This window comes from Chiloscyllium plagiosum, unplaced genomic scaffold, assembly GCF_037043375.1.
Source record: "Chiloscyllium plagiosum isolate Xiang-an unplaced genomic scaffold, Cpla_swu_hap1 HiC_scaffold_18, whole genome shotgun sequence".
In the NCBI taxonomy this organism is placed as follows: Eukaryota; Metazoa; Chordata; class Chondrichthyes; order Orectolobiformes; family Hemiscylliidae; genus Chiloscyllium; species Chiloscyllium plagiosum.
Window position 1 is genome coordinate 92,059,029 of NW_028270156.1, and position 17,328 is coordinate 92,076,356.

The 17,328-nt window shown below is 42.9% G+C and overlaps 1 non-coding gene across 1 annotated transcript; it reads right to left on the bottom strand.

The window, feature by feature from the left end:
- Nucleotides 1-16,968: 16,968 nt before the first annotated feature.
- trnas-uga (transfer RNA serine (anticodon UGA)) lies at nucleotides 16,969-17,050 on the bottom strand. The gene has a single exon. It is a non-coding gene; the product is annotated as a tRNA-Ser (tRNA).
- Between the last annotated feature and the right edge of the window lie 278 nt (nucleotides 17,051-17,328).

Consider the following 17,328-nt stretch of genomic DNA (forward strand, 5'->3'; position numbering starts at 1 on the left):
GTGGCCTGAAATGCATCTACTTTAATTCATAGAGTATAGACAGATGAACTTAGGGCTTAGGTTGGTGCCTGGGAATATGACGTTATTGCGATCACAGAGATTTAGTTGAAGGAAGGGCATGGTTGGCAACCAAATATTCTAGGATATAGACGCTTCAGACGGGACAGGGAGGGAAAAAACGGGAAGGAGTTGCATTGCTGGTCAGAGATGATATCATGGCTGTGCGAAAGGAGGACACCATGTAGGGCTTAGGTCGTGAGACACGATGGATGGAGCAATGAAATAAGAAGGGTGAGATTAGATTTTTGGGGCTGTATTACAGTGAGCGTGAGGTGTAAGAAAAAAATAGTTAAACATATCATGGAAAGACGTATAGGCAATAATTTAGTGTTTATTGGAGATTTCCGTTTTCCCAACATTGACCGGGGTACTCTTAGCGTCAGAGGTCTGGATGGGATACAATTTGTAAGAAGCCTCCAGGTGAGTTTTCTGGAGTGGTATATCAATAGTCCGACGAGGGAATAGGCCATATTGGAACTGATATTGGGGAATAAGCCAGGGCTGGTGATAGCAGTTGCCGTGGGTGATTTCTTTGGGAAGTGTCCAATATTCTGTAAGATTTAGAATACTCATTGACAAAGGTGAGAGTGGTCCTGAGGAAAGAGTACTAAACTGTGCCAAAGCTAATTACATCAAAATTATGCAGGAGGTCGGAAATGTGGATTGGAAACAGCTGTTTGTAGGAAGGTCCACATTTCATATGTGGCAGGATTTCAAAGATAGTTTAAATATAGTGCAGGATAGGCATGTCCCGTTGAAGGCAAAGGATTCGAAAGGCAATATTCGTGAACTGTTGATGACAGGACACTTGTACGACTCGCCAAGAGGAAAAGGGAAGCATACAAAACGCCTCGGCAGCTAAGAACATAATGGTCCCTGGAGGAACATGAGAAGAGTAGGACAAGTCTTAAACTAGGAATGAAGAGGGTTAAAAGGGGTCATGAAACAATTTCACGCTAGCACAATTGAGGAGAATCCTAAAGCCTATTATTCATATATAAGAAGTAAACGGGTAACCAGAGAAAGGATTGGTCCACTAAAGGAAAATGAACGAAGGCTGTATGTCGAATCTGAGAGATTGGGTATGATTCTGAATGATTATTGTGCATCAGTGGTCACTGAGGAGAGGAACATGGTGATTGATGAGTCTAGAGTAAGACATTTGATTAGTCTGGACCATGTTGACATAAGTAGGGAAGCTGTGTTGGGCAGGCTAGTGGTAATTAATGTGGACAAATCCCCAGGAACGGATGGGATCTATCCCTGGTTCCTCAGTGAGGAGAGAGAGGAAATAGTTGGGGCCCTGGCAGATATCTTCGTGGCATCTTTCAGCACAGGTGAGGTTCTGGCTGACTGGAACGTTGCTCATATTGTCCCCTGTACAAGAAGTATGTAGGGATATTCCGGATAACTACAGAACAATGGGCCTAACATCAGTGTTGGGAAAGTTGCTGGAGAAGGTACTGAAGGATAGGATTATTCATATTTACAAAATAATGTGCATATCAGTGAGAGGCATAGAGTTTTTCGGGGAAGTGCCCAAGTTGATAGATGAAGGAAAGGATGTTGATGTCACATACATGCACTATAGTAAGGAGTTAGATAAGGTAACCAAATACAGAACGTAAAGTAATATGGTGTGCAGGGTGTTCTAGACAAGTGGATAAATAGTTAGTTGAGCAATAGAAGACAGAGAGTGGCAGTTGAATGAGTTTCGGGAAATGGAGAAAGATGAGCAGTAATGCTCCACAGGGGTCAGTGTTGTGGCCACTTTTGTATGTGATATATATAAATGATCTGGAAGAGAGCACTGTTGGAATGATCAGAAAGTTTGCAGATGACACGAAGATTTCTGGACTAGCAGAACGTATAAGTGACCGTTAAAGAATGCAGGAGGATATTGATATACTGGAAATTGGGCGTAAAAGTGGCAGCTGGAGTTCAAAACAGACAAATGTGAGGTGAGACATTTCGGTTAGTCTAATTCTAGATGGGGTTATACAATGAACGGAAGAGCTTTGGGGAAAAATGTTGATGGACAGAGAGATCTGTGAGTACAGGTCCTTGAAACACTGAAGGTTGCTGCACAGGTGGATAGAGTGGTCAAGCAGGCATATAGTATGCTTGGCTTCATTGGATGGGGTATTGAATAGAATGGCTGGCAAGTCATGTTAAAATTGAACAATAAATTGGTCTGGCCACACTTAGAATACTGTGTAAATTTCTGGTCGCAACATTACCAAAAGGATGTGGACGCTTAGGAGAGGGCACGTAAAAGGTTTAAGCGGATGTTGCCTCGTATGGAAGGTGCAATCTAGGAAGAGAGGTTGAGTAGGTTAGGTTTGTTTTCATTCGAAAAAAGGAGTTTGAGGGGGACTGTTTTGAGGTTTACAAAATCATGAAGGGTACAAACAGCGTCGATAGAGAAAAGTTTAATTTCCCAGGTTGAAGGATTAAATACCGAGAGGTCACGCTTTCAAGATGAGTGGTGAAAAGTTTAAGAGGGATACAGTGGGTGGTGGGTGTCTGGAATGCGTTCCCAGCAGAGACGGGAGAGGTAATCATGGTAGATACATTTAAGATCCGTCTGGATAGATGCATGAGTCGGTGGGGAGCAGAGGGATACAGATGCTTAGGAATTGGGTGACAGGTTTAAACAGTAGATTTGGATCGGCTCAGGCTTGATTGGATGAAGGGCCTGTTCCTTGTCTGTACATTTTCATTAGTCTTCCTTCTTAAATTACTCCAATTTCGTTCCAAAATTTGCGAGTTCTAAGTGTCTGAAGTGAATCGATGCTGAAACACTAGTCATAACAAATCTGAGTGTTGTATTTTGTGTGGTAGCGTGGTCGAGCGGTCTAATATGCTGGATTTTTAAGCTTCAGTTTCTATCGAATCGTGGCTTCAAATACCAGCATCGGAAGTGCGCTACTATGTGAAGATGTATGTGAGAGAACTGCGCATGTGTGGATGCCTTTTAATGTGAGTGTTTGCAGCTCCTCGGTCTGCTGACCCTCTCGGTGATAAAATCAGTGGCCGTCTCTGAAAACAACGCAAGTTCCTGCTGTCCGACGTATCCTCATATCCCGTCGATAACTTTGCTTTAGGATATCTGCGTTGCCAGTTTCTGTATCTCAAATGGTCAGCGCAGTTGGGTGAAATGTTGGTGGTTCGAGCCCACCCAGGGAATAAGCCTCAAATATTTCAGCACAACCATTTACCCCGACCATATATTGACATTGGAACCGATAAAACTCATCCATGATTCATCCCAAGTCCACAGGGAGTGAGATGTTTACACGCAGCAGAATACGACATCACTTTCTCCAAGCTCCCGATGCCAACAGACAGCAGCCACTGCAGCTTCAATCAGCGACTTTCTGCCAAGCCATGGGGAACAACTCGTGGAAGCTCCTTCCTTAGTAACAGCTCTTTCCGTGTGAAAGGAGCAAAACTTTCACTTTTAATTGGAAAGGGCTTCAGGGCATTGGAATGTTGATCCAGTTCTTGCAACGTGTTTTAAATAAAATTCCTGACGTGACAATAAGAAGTGGTAAAGGTTTTACGTAGAAAGAACAAAGAAAGTGTTGATTGAGACGACTCTGTCTCGTCAGCAGATGGGAAATGCCCAACACTGTAAACGGGAATGATTGGGTTTCCTTATGTAATTTCCCGACTGATTTACTGTCTGTCAGAGTGATTGGAAATCACATCAGCGATATAAAGGTGAGGGTAAAAATATTACGGGTAAAATTATTAAGGTTGAACCTTAAATCCCGGGATAAGTGCTGAATCGATTGCAATGCTTTGAAGGAATAACTGAAGGGAAAGGTGTGGATGATATTTTTGTGATTAGAAGGAATGAACTGGATCCTAACAAATTGCTGATGAATTATGCTCGCAATATAATAGTAAACTAATCCACAGTGCACCATGCTTGGTTAGCTCAGTCGGTGCAGTGTGAAATGCTTAATCTGAGGGTGGTGGGTGCAAGTCTCACAATGGGCGCTTTCACCGCTTAATACAATTCCGGCACTTTGTTCCACGTGTAGTATTGCAACCCTTCGCAGGGGAATGTTCTTGCTGCTTTCATTAACACATCTGTCCGCCTGCTTTTGATCACACGTCGATTTCTGAGTGAACACTGTTTCCATTTTACTGGAGGGGCCAGAAACAACTTTATCAGTGCAGCCGAAAATACAATGAATGATGTCCGTTTCAAAACGTGAGGTTCCAAACCAACCGTGCACCACCCAAAGTGTTCAAAGGCACGGAAAGCGAATGGCCACTTGGTAGGGGTCTGACAGTGACGGATCAATGTCACACGTCCTGAACCAATTTTCAGTGATTCAGATTGTTCTGATGGAAACCGAAGGGAACTCTCCCTCAAAGTTTTGCAATTGTTCTTCTTGTGTTTAACGTAATGTACAGTATATTGTCAGCAATGAGGGTGGAGGTGCGGCAGGATCGTGAGGTTTCAGTGTGGGACATAGACACAGTAAGTCAAATATCCCCAGAACACGGGTGAGATGTTTGGTCCAGGATCACTGCCATCTTCTGTTTCTAAACCAACAAATGAAATTACTGGAAAATCTCAGCAGGTCTGGTGGCATCTTGGAAATAAAAATCGATTTAAGACTTCGGGACGAGTGACACTTCTTTTCCATGTCTATCTATACCTGCTTTTGCACACTCACCCTTTTTATTGAATGTCTCCTGACTTCCAACGTTATATTCAGCTTCTCTTTTATTTCTTCCTCTCCAACCATGTTCCCAGTCTCCAATTTTGTATCAGAACTGTTCCATCTTTCACATTGCCCAGGACTTCGAACTGAACAAATAACTCTGTTTCTCTTTCCTTAGATTGCAGATGGCCAGAGACTGGAAGGCAGTGTTGTTCCGAAAACTCATCCATGATTCACCCCGAGTCCACAGGGAGCAAGGCGTTTACACGCAGCAGAATACGACACCATGTTTCTCCAATCCCCCGATGCCAACTGAAAGCGGCCACTGCAGCTGCAATTAGCGGCTTCCTGCTAAACCCTGGGACACAGCTCGTGGAAACTCCTTCCTCATTAACATGCACTTCCCGTGGGAAAAGAGCAAAACTTCCATTTTAAACTGGAAACGGCTTCAGGAGATTGGAAGGTTGTTCCTGTTCTTGGAATGTGTTATAAACAAAACTCCTGTCTTGAAAATAAGAAGTGGTAAACGTTTTAGGCAGGAACAACAAAGAAAATGTTGATTGTGAGGACTCTGTCTTGTCAGCAGATGGGAAATTCCCAACACCGTATACAGAAATGGTTGGGTTTCTTTTGGTAATTTTTCGACTGATTTACTGCTGCCAGAGTGACTGGAAATCACTTCATATGAAAATATTCTGGTTGAATCTTAAATGCCGGGACAAGTGTTAGATAGATTGTAATGTTTTGAAGAAATAACAAAAGTGAAAGATGTGAATTATGTTATTTGTGATTGGGAGAAATGAGCTGGATCTTTGCAAATTGCTGTGCCAGGTGAATTCTGCTCAGAATGAAATAACAAACTAATGCATCGTGTGCCAAGCCTGGATATCTCAGTTCGGTGCAATGTGAGTTGTTTAATCAGAGAGCCGTGCGTCCAAGCCCCATAAAAGTCGTTGTCACTGTTTAATAGAGTTCCAGCTCTTCGTTCCACATGCAGAATTGCAAGCCAACGCTGGTGGAGTATTCTTGTTGGTTTCGTTGACACATATGTCCTCCTGCTTTGATCACATGTCGGTTTCTGAGTGAAAAGTGACTGCACTTTACTGGAAGCGCCAGAGACAACTTTATCAGTGCAGCTGAAAATACTATGAATGATGTCCATTTCAAAACATGAGATTCCACTACATCCGTGCACCAACCAAACTGTTCAAAGACACAGAACGCGAATGGCCATTTGTTAGTGGTCTGACAGAGACGGCTCAATGTCTCATGGGTCCTGTACAAAAATTAACTTATTCAGAATATGCTGATGGAACGGAATGGAACTCTTCCTGAACGTTATGCAAATGTTCTTGTTGTGTTTCATATAAGTTTATGTAATTAACAGTTTATTGCCAGTAACGAGGGTGGGGGTGGGGAAGGATTCTGAGATTTCAGTGTGGGACAGACGTGATCTGATCGAACGGGTAAGTCAAATATTCCCAGAAAATGGGAGAGCTGATTGGTCCAGGATCACTCTCATCTTCTGTTTCAGAATCAACAAATGAAATTGCTCCGCCATTCGATTCTGGCTTATATCATTCTTAACCCCATTCTCCAGTCCACTCCCTGAACAGTTACACACCAGTCTTAGGATGCAGTCTTTTCCCCAGAGTGGGTCCTAATCCGTCGCAAAACCCTCCACATGTGTTGGCAGCTGTTACACCATGTCTGCGTGTCATCAATCTCAGTTTCAATGATTCTCGGCAAACACGAACTGTTCTGAGCAGCTCGATTGCGTCTCTGGCCCCACTGTGATCCTGCGGGGGAGCAGTAATCTTCTTCATCTCCTACGGAAAGGATCGACGCTACAAAAAAAAACGAACAGAAAGAAAGATAGGCTAGTGTGTCAAGATATGTAGAGGTATTTGCTTTCTGACCTGGTCAGTAAACCTTACTCTGCATATCCCCGAAAATTCTAGCTGTTGTGGTGAAAGGGAATACAAGTCCAATTAATTGCCATCTATGCTTTTATTCGATATGTATTCTTCCTTGTTCTGAATATGCAGGAATGTTTCCAGCACTGATGGTCACCATTTCTAAGAGTGCATGCCGCGGGCCCTGATCTTTTCTGGAGAGTAGCAGTATCAGTTTGTGCGAAAGTGGCCCAGTATAAAGCTTAGAAGAAACATTGTTGTTCCCTCTTTCCGGACGACAGTCTTTCATATTATGATCGATGGGTTTTTATTGCATTCTCATCAGCAAACCTTGTTTTGAATTTACTCGCCCAATACTACTGTAGCGGTGAAAAGAATATAATTCTGAATACCTGCTGCGTGAAATTCATTTTCAAATTTCTATTAGCAGTGGTCCTTCATATGTGGCGATGTCTATATCACTGCTGGCTATCCTGTTTAAGAGTGCAGTTACATATGTTCCTCAGTCTTGGCGCGGCAGGGAAAATTGTCAGCGCCTTTTCAGCCAATATTTCCTGGATATTTCAACATCGTATTCTTTATTTTTTCAATAATGTCCTCTTTAAGGACACAGTTACCGGGCACTGATCTTTTTTGTAACAACAGTACCGCATGTGCTTTACATGCGAATGTGGCCTGGGTCAGCAACAAGGCGAACATTCATTTCCTTCTGTCACAGCGAACACTGGATTCATGATGTTAGTCTCTGTCAAATGCATCCGAAAATGTGTTGTGAAAGCTTCATTTGAACGCTGTCTGGCGTTTCTCAACGTGTGTCAACCAAAACCAGAAATCCTCAATCATTGTTTGGAGCAGTTCACATATTCGAGTTTCGAAGCAGCAGACACGGATACAGTTCATTCAGTCAACAACCGGAATGAAAAGATTTACAGGCACAGATGAACTATCGACTCTTGTTCTCATACTGTTACTAATATTACCGTGTGGCCTGAAGTCTAAGCCATGTTGTAACTGAAAATGAGGAAATCACAGACAGGCTGCCGAATGACGCAGTATGTATTTTGTTTTCTTGTTCTCACAGAGTTCCAGGAAAGGATAACAGCGAGGGAGAGGAATGCAAGTCAAGTGCAGCTCTGGTGAAACACCTTTTGTCTGATTCAGTCATCAACAAGAAACGTGAATGAGACTAAAGCGGGAAACCTTTTCACAACTCGAACAAAGGGCAATCACGAACAGTGATCACCTCTTTGACATCTCAGATTGCGTTTCACCTTCCCTGAATATGTATAGAAACTAATTTTTTTACACCTGAAAGTGAGAACTGTTTGATTTACCGACAATAAGTGAGTCGCATGTCCTTAATTCCCACATAGGTTTCCAACTCAGCTTGCAGCCAGGTGGCAGGTGCTCATGGCTCTGCTGGATGATGCACTATTATGGAGAAAGAAAAGGAAAGTTGGAACTCTTATTGGCTCTGGGGTTCGAATAAACTTGCTACGTGTTCTGCCATTCTCGGATTCCAGTGCTAAACCAGTTTTTCCGTTCATCCGAGCAGCAGGAGAGTCGGCGTTTCTGGCAGGAGCACAATTCATCATCTCCAATGATCACTTTATCTGAGGAGAGAAAATGAACAAAGTTTCACACAGCGACTAATCGGAATTGCATTCCGTTTCAGCATGGTAGCAGATATGGGCTAGCAAATTCAAAGCCAGATTTGCTGATGAGAACAACAAGCACGCCCGCTCAGATAGCGCAATTCCTTCCCATCGCTTATTCTGCATAATTGGTGCAGTTGCTGTGAGTATGCTGCAGGGTATCATCAGAATCCGGTGGAGACATCAGCCCAATTGTTAACCTCATCTAATCGAGACGAATTGGTAATCTTCACTTTTCGTGGTTCATTGTTAGTCAGTTCTGATTCATGTAACGTGAGCACTTTCCTGGAAGTATTGGTGCACTAAGGCGCCAGTACGTTGAAAGCACCATTTGGAATTGCCTCGCTGCAATTTGTGTGAGCAGCTCATGACCCAGACCACTCGCTCTGCCTCACAAACAGCATTCATGAGTCCGTGTGTCTGAAAATTGGTTCTCTTTGTCAGTTCTGCTTCTGTTCATGAGTTGTCAGTTTTTGGTTTCGCTGGAGAGCCGCGCGAGTAACATGATTTGTGAGGTATATTCCGCAGCCAAAATCTCCCACTGAGAAGTTGGGAATGTGTCAAGTAGAATGGTCATTGGCAGCTGATTTTAACCGCAGCAGCCTGTGGGAGTTATCTCAAATGGGAGAGTACTCGCTTTGCATGCGAAAGATTGGGGGGTTGCTAGCTGCGTTCTCCATCCTCTTTTAGGGCGGCACCGTGGCTCAGTGGTTAGCAATGCTGCCTCACAGCACAAGTGTTCCACGTTTGATTCCTGTGCGTAGTTTGCACATTCTCCCTGCGTCTGCGTGGGTTTCTTCCCACACTCCAAAGATGTGCAGGGCAGGTGAATTTAACATGCTAATTTGCCCATAATGATCGGTCCATTAGTTCGAGGGAAATTGGTCTGGGTGGATTACTCTTTGGAGGGTCGGTGTGGAATAGTTGCGCTGAAGGGCCTGTTTCCATACTGTAGGGAATCTAATCTAACCATCTTGCAGAAAACTAGCCCAACGCACTGACCAAGTGATGAGTGCCTATTCAAACTGGTGTTCGCCACTGCAGCATCACAGAGGGGCTGAGCCCGTAAACAAACGCTCTATTTGCCAAATTTTCACGTTTATTCTTTTTCAACTTTTCTGTCTGTATACAGATTCATATTCCTTTGAAATGTTGAGAGTATACCAGACTCCACCACTAAATCTGACAATTCATTCCAAACACGCAAACCTTTCTGTATGAAAAAACAATGTCCTTCAAATCCCTTTTAAATTTTACCACTCTCCCCTGAAAATATTGTTCCCTTGTTTTGAACTTGCCTGCCTTGGGAAGAAATAGTCATTGACCATTTACTCTACCGTCTCCTTCATATTGATATAAACCTCTGTAAGCCCATCCCTCAGCCCTCAAGCTCCAGGGAAATTTTTCATATCCTATTCAGCTTTACGCTACAGTCCAAACACTGTGTGCCTTGCAACATCCTCATAAGTTTTATCGAACTTACGCGAAGTTCGCCATTGAAAGTGCGTGTGGGTAAGTGCCTGAAGTGAGGCGATGCTGCAACACGAATCATGAAAAACGTGGTTGCAGGGGTTTGTGTGGCAGCGTGGCAGAGGTGTCGAAGGAGCTGTCTATAAACTATAACCTCGATCCAGTCATTGATTTGAAATCGCACCAAGACCAGAGCCACAGTTGAAGTTGGGAACTCTGTTTTTCATGAAAGATATATAAACAGTGAGATGTTAGGATTTGATCCCATATTCTGCTGTTTTTGATAGGAACTTTCACTAACTAAGGCTGAGGAACTGCCCAAGCTCAACGATTCAAAACTATGCGTGCATTTACTTGACTATTCGAACACAGGAACTCGGACTCATTTTTTGTGTGTTTCACAGTTACTCGGTGTAAATTTAAAACAGCCTCTGGTTATGCAGAAGAGTTCAAAGCTGGATATTCTCCACTGAAAATGCACAGGAAGAGGCAATCTCTTATTGCTTTTGTTGTAAACTGATAACTTAGACTGTTTAAGCTGACAGGATAACGCGATCCATCCATCCTCTTGGGCATCTTGAACCGCGTTAATATCCGCAAAGGTAAACTCACACTAAGAGGAATGGGCTCATTGTGGTGAATTGTTAAGGAGTGGTGTGTGGGTCAGAGTGAATAGTGGTCAGTAAATACTGACACTGACATTGAACGTTGCAACACCAGCTCCTCACTCACTTGCTGTCTCATGCCTCCCAGTCATCATTGCCTTTCACATTTTCCTCTCGTCCGTTCCACTTCTCAACTTATTCCCAACAGCTTGCAAGTGTTCCCTTAGAAACTGCAGCTTTAGGAAACGTATTACTGGGATAAAGTCATTACTCAATGTGATGGGGTGCACCATCAATCCCTAAGTACTCGAGAGATTGAGATTTCGAGTTACTCCGCATCACCCTGGATGTCCTCAGTAGCGGGGTACAGGCATGATGCCATGAGGCAAGGGTTTAGACGTAGTGACATTGAAGGAACAGCGAAATATTTTCAACTGGGAAACGCGAGAAACTTGGAGGGGTAATTGCTGTGATAGCTTTCGCTTGTATTTGCTGCCATTGTCCTTCCAGAAAGATACTGATCGATCACTGAATTGTTCTGGCAGGATCCGTGTGTGTGTTCTGGGTGCAGCCAGGATTTAGCTTTCATTCGGATAATTCACAAGAAGCGAATTAAATCTACATCTCCTGACTGGGAATGAAAGCCTGTTCTGTGCAATGCAAAATCAGACTCGTACGCAGGGATGTCCATTGATACTGTAGTAACCATTGGGACCTGCACAAACTCTCGTGCCTGCTCTTCACGTCATTATTGTCTTCGTCAGCAGTGTTACTCTCTCCAAGTTTCCAAGTCGGTTCATATTATCACCCTTGGTTTCAATGTGAAGAAGGCAACGCTTTGATAATCTGATGTTGTTCAGGAGATATACTGCAGCAAGTTAAGTAAAGACTGATGCTAACACGAGCTCGTTTTGAGCCGCGCTAATGTTTTGGCAGCAAGAAAGGCATCGTTCAACTCGCCTCATACCGGATGACGGGCTCGAAATGACCAGTGGCTTCTCGCTGAATTAGTTCAGGCTCTGGAATGTAAAAAACCTTCAAATATGAAAGTACAGTGAAAGGAAATGGTTCACAGAGTGGGGAATTCCAAGTGAAACAGTGACGGTGATTATGTTTGCTGATTTTTCGCCTTGTGAATGCTGTTTCCCTGATGTGGACGTTTACATTACCTATAGACAAACTGTCACAGCCAAACCTGGTCTTTGCGTCAGTGACAGAATTGGTAACACGCCTGACATCGAGTTAGGGGATTGTCGGTTCGCATTTAAAATCACGAAGATGTAGCGTGCTAGTCCATTCCTGTTGTCTGTCAGGAACGGAAGGGTTAGGGTTTTCGAATTTACAGTTTCTTTCGCCCTCTTCAAATTCTAGCTCAGATCAACGTCTCTCATTGTCTGTAGAACTGGCATTGGTTTAACCAAACACTGCCTTTTGGCGGTTGAACTTGCATGTTGGAGCGGACAGCTGAAGTGAAGCACAAGGAGCTGGTCAAATCCTGAGAACTCTGCCACTCTCGGGGTATGCGTCTATGTGTCTCTTTCTGTGGGAGACACGACGTGGGTAATAACACAGTGTGTCTATGTCAAACTTCAATCCCATTGTTGTGTTATCTAAGATCAAAGCGAGAACCTCACTGTCATTTGCACTGGAAACATCAGAACACATAAGGTGGAAACTGGGAATGGAATAGACGAATGTCTTTAAACCAGACTGCACCATGGGCCAAAGGGGCTTTTCCATTCTGCAAAACTTGAAGACCAGTAGAAAACAATCTGCAGTGAAATTGATCAGAAATGAAAGGGAAAAGCCATTTGATTGAGAATATTTGCAAGATCGTCCGTCTTCATTCAGTGTAATGTCGTAGTTAGGATTTGGAACTAGAAATGCCATGGCATTAGTTCTATTTTCGGACTGGGAATGAATGTTTTATTGTGCAAGTATATCGTGGTACCAGTATTTCTGACCACTGGTCCGAACCTGGTAATGCTTGGTTTTGTGCCAGGTTATCAAAAATCAGAAAGATGCAGGTTTTGGAAAGCTGAACTAAAAACGAGAATTGATAGAGAAACCCGCTACACCTGGCAACATCTGTGGAGAGAAACAGATTTTTTTTAAGATGGACAGGAATCAGGTTAGTTATAGATTTCTAGATTAGACTGTTGGGAAAATGATAATCTTACCTGTCGAATCAGGATATTTATCAAAATCACTCTTGAGCTTACAAACGTCGAATTTACAATCTTTAAAGGACTTAATCAGCTGTCATGCTACTTTCATTTTCCTGAGCTGGTGGAAGGCTATGTTTTAATGGCTACATTTCCTTTTGCTTTCTGTTATTTGGCAGTCACGCCGTATGGAGAATTGTTTCTTTCAGTGTCTGCCTCAAAATGTGTCTTCTGTTTTTTCTATATTTGTCTCTGTATCCTCCTGGGCCTTTTTCACATTCTCCGACTCTCTGGCTGTCCATATCCCTCAATTCCCATTTCTGCTCTTGAAAAGCCTGACATTCAGAGACAGTTTGAGATTCGAACTGCTGAGAGGCTTTCTGCCCCCTTGTTTGGATTCGGTCGAAGTAGTCTCACATTCTCTGGATAATGCGTCTGTCACTTCGACCTGAGGCAAGGAGTCATTTCTTCCTCAAAATTTAAAGACCCTTTCGAAGAAAAAGAAAGTAATTACATGATAGCTGAAGAAAAACAAGGATGCATTTACTGTTGGTGTACAACCAATGAATGGTGACAGCAGAGAATGAGGGTAATCATGTCGTGCTGTCAGTGCCATTACCCCAACATTCCCTGGGAATGCTGCAGTGTCTCCTACCTCACCACTTAATTTCCACAAATCTGGGAATGAAGGAATGAGAATAAGAGGATGAGAAGCAGAAGTGCTTGTGGAACTGCGGGAAGAATCTCCAGGTTAAAATAGAAGTTAAAAAGAGCAACATACACTACTGGATTTAAACCTGGAAAATGAAGATGGAACTCGAAATCAGAATATAAAGCAATTCAAACAGGACACTGAGTTTCTCGATCAGCAACACAATACTTGTGAGAAATAACGAGCTTTCAATACAATGAACAGGCACCAGTGTGATGGGAGGGGCTTTCACCAGCTAAGCCACGGCGCCACGTTAAAAGCCAGATTTGTCGTCCATCTGTGCAATGTCTGAACCACTTGATCACTGGAATTCGAAAATGCGTTTTCTGTATTAGCGTTGCTCAGTATGAATGGCAATCAAACTCTGCTTGTGCAAAAACAGATATTTCAATGTTGAGCATGCCCCACTGAAAAGCCACAGAAAAAGACAGTATCCTCTTGCATTGGCATCCAACAGATATTTTCATCCGTTTGAACTGACAGAATAAAGAGGATATGCTCATCTCCTCTCGCGTCCCTTTAACCACGTTAATACACACGCAGGGATTTTCAAACCAAGATGAACAGGCTCATTGTTGTGAATTGACAGTAGTGATGTGTGAGTAATTGCGAACAGTGAGAAATAAATAGCACTGACACTGAGCCTTGCATCATCAGCATAACACTCACATCTTGTGTCATGTCTCCTCGGCATCAGTGCATTTGACTTTAATTATTCTACCCTGCACCTCTCCTCAAATTATTCCCGACCGCTTGCAGTGTCGAATTAGTACATGCAATTATTAGAAATGCATTTCTGGGACACAGTTGTCTTTCAATGAGATAAGATTTACTGCCCATCCCTAATTATCCCAAAGATGTAGGGGACGAGTTACTTTTGTCAACTCCACAATTACGCCACTCCTGACGCCACTCTGTCAATGTAACTCACCGAGGGAAGAGCAAACTGACGCCACTCAGTCAGTGTTACTCACCCAGGGAAGGGCAGACTGACCCCACACTCTCAGTGTAACTTAACAGACTGATACCACACGGTCAATATCAATCATTCTCTGAAGAGCAGTCTGACCCCACTCTATAAATATAATTCCCTCAGGGAAGAGCAGACTGATCCCATTCTGTATATGGCACTCACCCAATGAATTAACACTAAACCCACTCTACCAATGTAACTCGCCAGGGAAGAGCAGTCGGAAGCCAGACTGTCAACATAAATTATCGAGGGAAGAGAATACTGACCCCGCTCTTTCTATTTCACTCAGGCAGGGAAGAGCAGACTGTCACCACTCTGCGAAAGAAATTCGCCCAGGGAAGGGCAGACTGACCCTACTGTATCTGCGTGACTGACAAAGGTAGGAGCAACTAACCCAACGCTGTCAACATATCTCCCTCAGGGAAGAAGACCCTGACCCCTCTCTGTCCATGTAGCTCACCCAGGAAACAGCAGACTAACCCCACTCAGTCTATTTATGTTCACAAAAATCCATTGAAGTACGTCCCATCCAGACACTCCTATTACAGAGACATCAGTGTCTCTGTAACCGTGTGCGTTCAATGGCGATTCCAAATAACCTGCAAATGTTGAGAATGTGGCAGCAAACCAGAGCAACCACAAAGAAATTGGGCGAATGTGCAAACTTCCATCAGGCTGTTACCTAAGCCTGGAATGGAAACCAAACCCGAAAGCAGTCGTGATTATAAAATGGCAGAACAGAAACCTAGCAAAAAGAATTGCGTCCCTGTGTGTTGCAACGATGCTGAGTATTAATTAAGCCCCCCTTACTGTAGTTAATTTCCATTATCATCACTGCCAACCTTCTTCAAAGCAAAGCACGCACTTGCTTTTTTCAGACTTCCTATATCCCGCTTTCATCCCGCTTTTTACCTCATCATATTTCTGACTTTACAAACTACGTCATAATAGGTTGACAACTGCAGAATGAGCTTTGTTCCGTTCTCCACTGATGTTGATGGTAGTAATCCGGCATATTCGAGTAGGACTTGAGGCACTTGCGGGTGGTGTATACGCGGCATTTTGGCTTCTTTTTTTAATTTTCGGTCTACTATTTCGAGTTCATTGTGCAGACTTCTGAAGAAGACTTTTTGGAGTCGAAATGGTAACTGTGTTTTCTCTCGAAAGACAGACGTAGGTTTATTTCTGTTCTCTTATAAATTGATCTTCTTCTGATCTTTGCAAGTAAAATAGGGTGCATTACTATTGCTCGGTTTTAGTTTCAAAATCAAGAGAAACGTGAAGGAAAGAATATCAAAGAACACAACGTTCTCAGTTGTTAAGATAATTTTTGCAGCAATGGTGGACATGAAGGTCAAATTAAGATAACGGTTCAAGAACATTTAGTCTGTGGAAGTGGTATGTGACTTTAGTTCCAAATATATGTTTCCGTTCTTCCAGTACATATTTTTGACTCGCAGTAAACATTGATTGTTTTCTGTAATCACTTTGTTTCGCGACATCTGTCTTCTGATCGACCAGGGACAACTTGAATTTGCGTCTGCATTGAATAAGATTTCGCTCTTTCTTTCGAGAAGCAAACCTGTGCATTATGTACCACATATCATGCTGATGGCGAAGAAGTTCAAAATGAATTACGGTTTATGGATCGTGAGCAAGAATGAAGTGATCCACTTGCGAACAGATGTCACTACGCCCTATTCCTACATCGGGCCTGAACGATCCATTGGCAGAGTCTGCAGACAGGAAATGTCTAACTGACTAGTCCTTTGTTCAGTTTGATTTGATACCAATGGTAGTGCTTATTTTGGTGCAGAAATGTGTCAACATCTCTGACGTTAGAGTCAAAATTTAAGTCACATCTACTCCATGGAGTGTCTTCTCATGTCGGAACATGCTGACATGAAAACATCAAACTCTAATAGCAAAGGTTTTTTCATTAAACTGGGAGTATGTTTAACTAAGCAATTCAGACAGCCAGGATGAATAATTGGCTTTTGGTTCTTCAAGCTGAGGTCTCCACACCAACTGCTCCAACTAAGGCCGTGGATAAGATCCCCATCGATTATTTTGGTCAATTTTAGCCTCAACAACAACCTATTGTTCTGAACAATGCTACACCACAAGCAGAGGGCTAAGTCTGATTTTCATCGTTAATTTTCAATTTCAGTTCTTAATGCACAGTTTCTTACGAATGTGGACAGCAGAAGACCGTTAACATTCCATTTCCAGTATTTCCAGAAAATTCTACTCCGATGATATCGCCTTGCCTTTTCACATCGCAAGCCAGGAACCTGGATCAGTCGAGTTCCTTTCCACACATGGAGTTGTTTTTTTTTCGAATTCATTGACTGCTGATATAATAGATTATTGGCCTTGAGAGTCAGCTGTAAATTAGGTTGAACTTTCTCAGCTTGACCTTCAACTGATCCTAAAAAAAAATTCATCACCTGCAGGTAAATGTATTGCATTGCTTCTTGTTTTGCTGAATTCCACCCCCCGAACATCCAAATTTCACGATAGTTCGACAAATATGTTGAAACTGATTCGTGTTGGAAGTTGGTGGCTTTTTGTGTCTCGACCTATAATTTATTCAATTAGATGACTGGGTCAGTCTTGAAATTACTTCAGATTCTTCACAGTTGAAAATTTACTTTCGATTGAATGCAAAGCTCAAGCTCAAGCTCCATATCCTGCAAAGGAATTAATGACTTTTAAAAAATTCTACGCTGTGAACAGGATTCGAACCTGCGCAGGGGAACCCCATTAGATTTCAAATCCAACGCCTTAACCTCTCGGCCATCACAGCTGCAGCTCGAATGCTAATTCTCACAGTAAAACAACTGAATTCATTTGTTGGAAGAACAAATTGTCAAGACCCAAAGATTTCGCCAAATCCTTTGCAGGATCCTAACCCAGACGAACGTTACCTTAGCAGATTGACAGGCTTTCACCGCAAACTAGATTCTGACACAGCTGAAGTTGTGGGAATGATTCTTCGTCGAATTATAGAGTCATGGATGTACACCACGAAGAGGGGATCATTGTCTCACTGCGTCCGATCGATTTTGACTCAATTGCTCATCA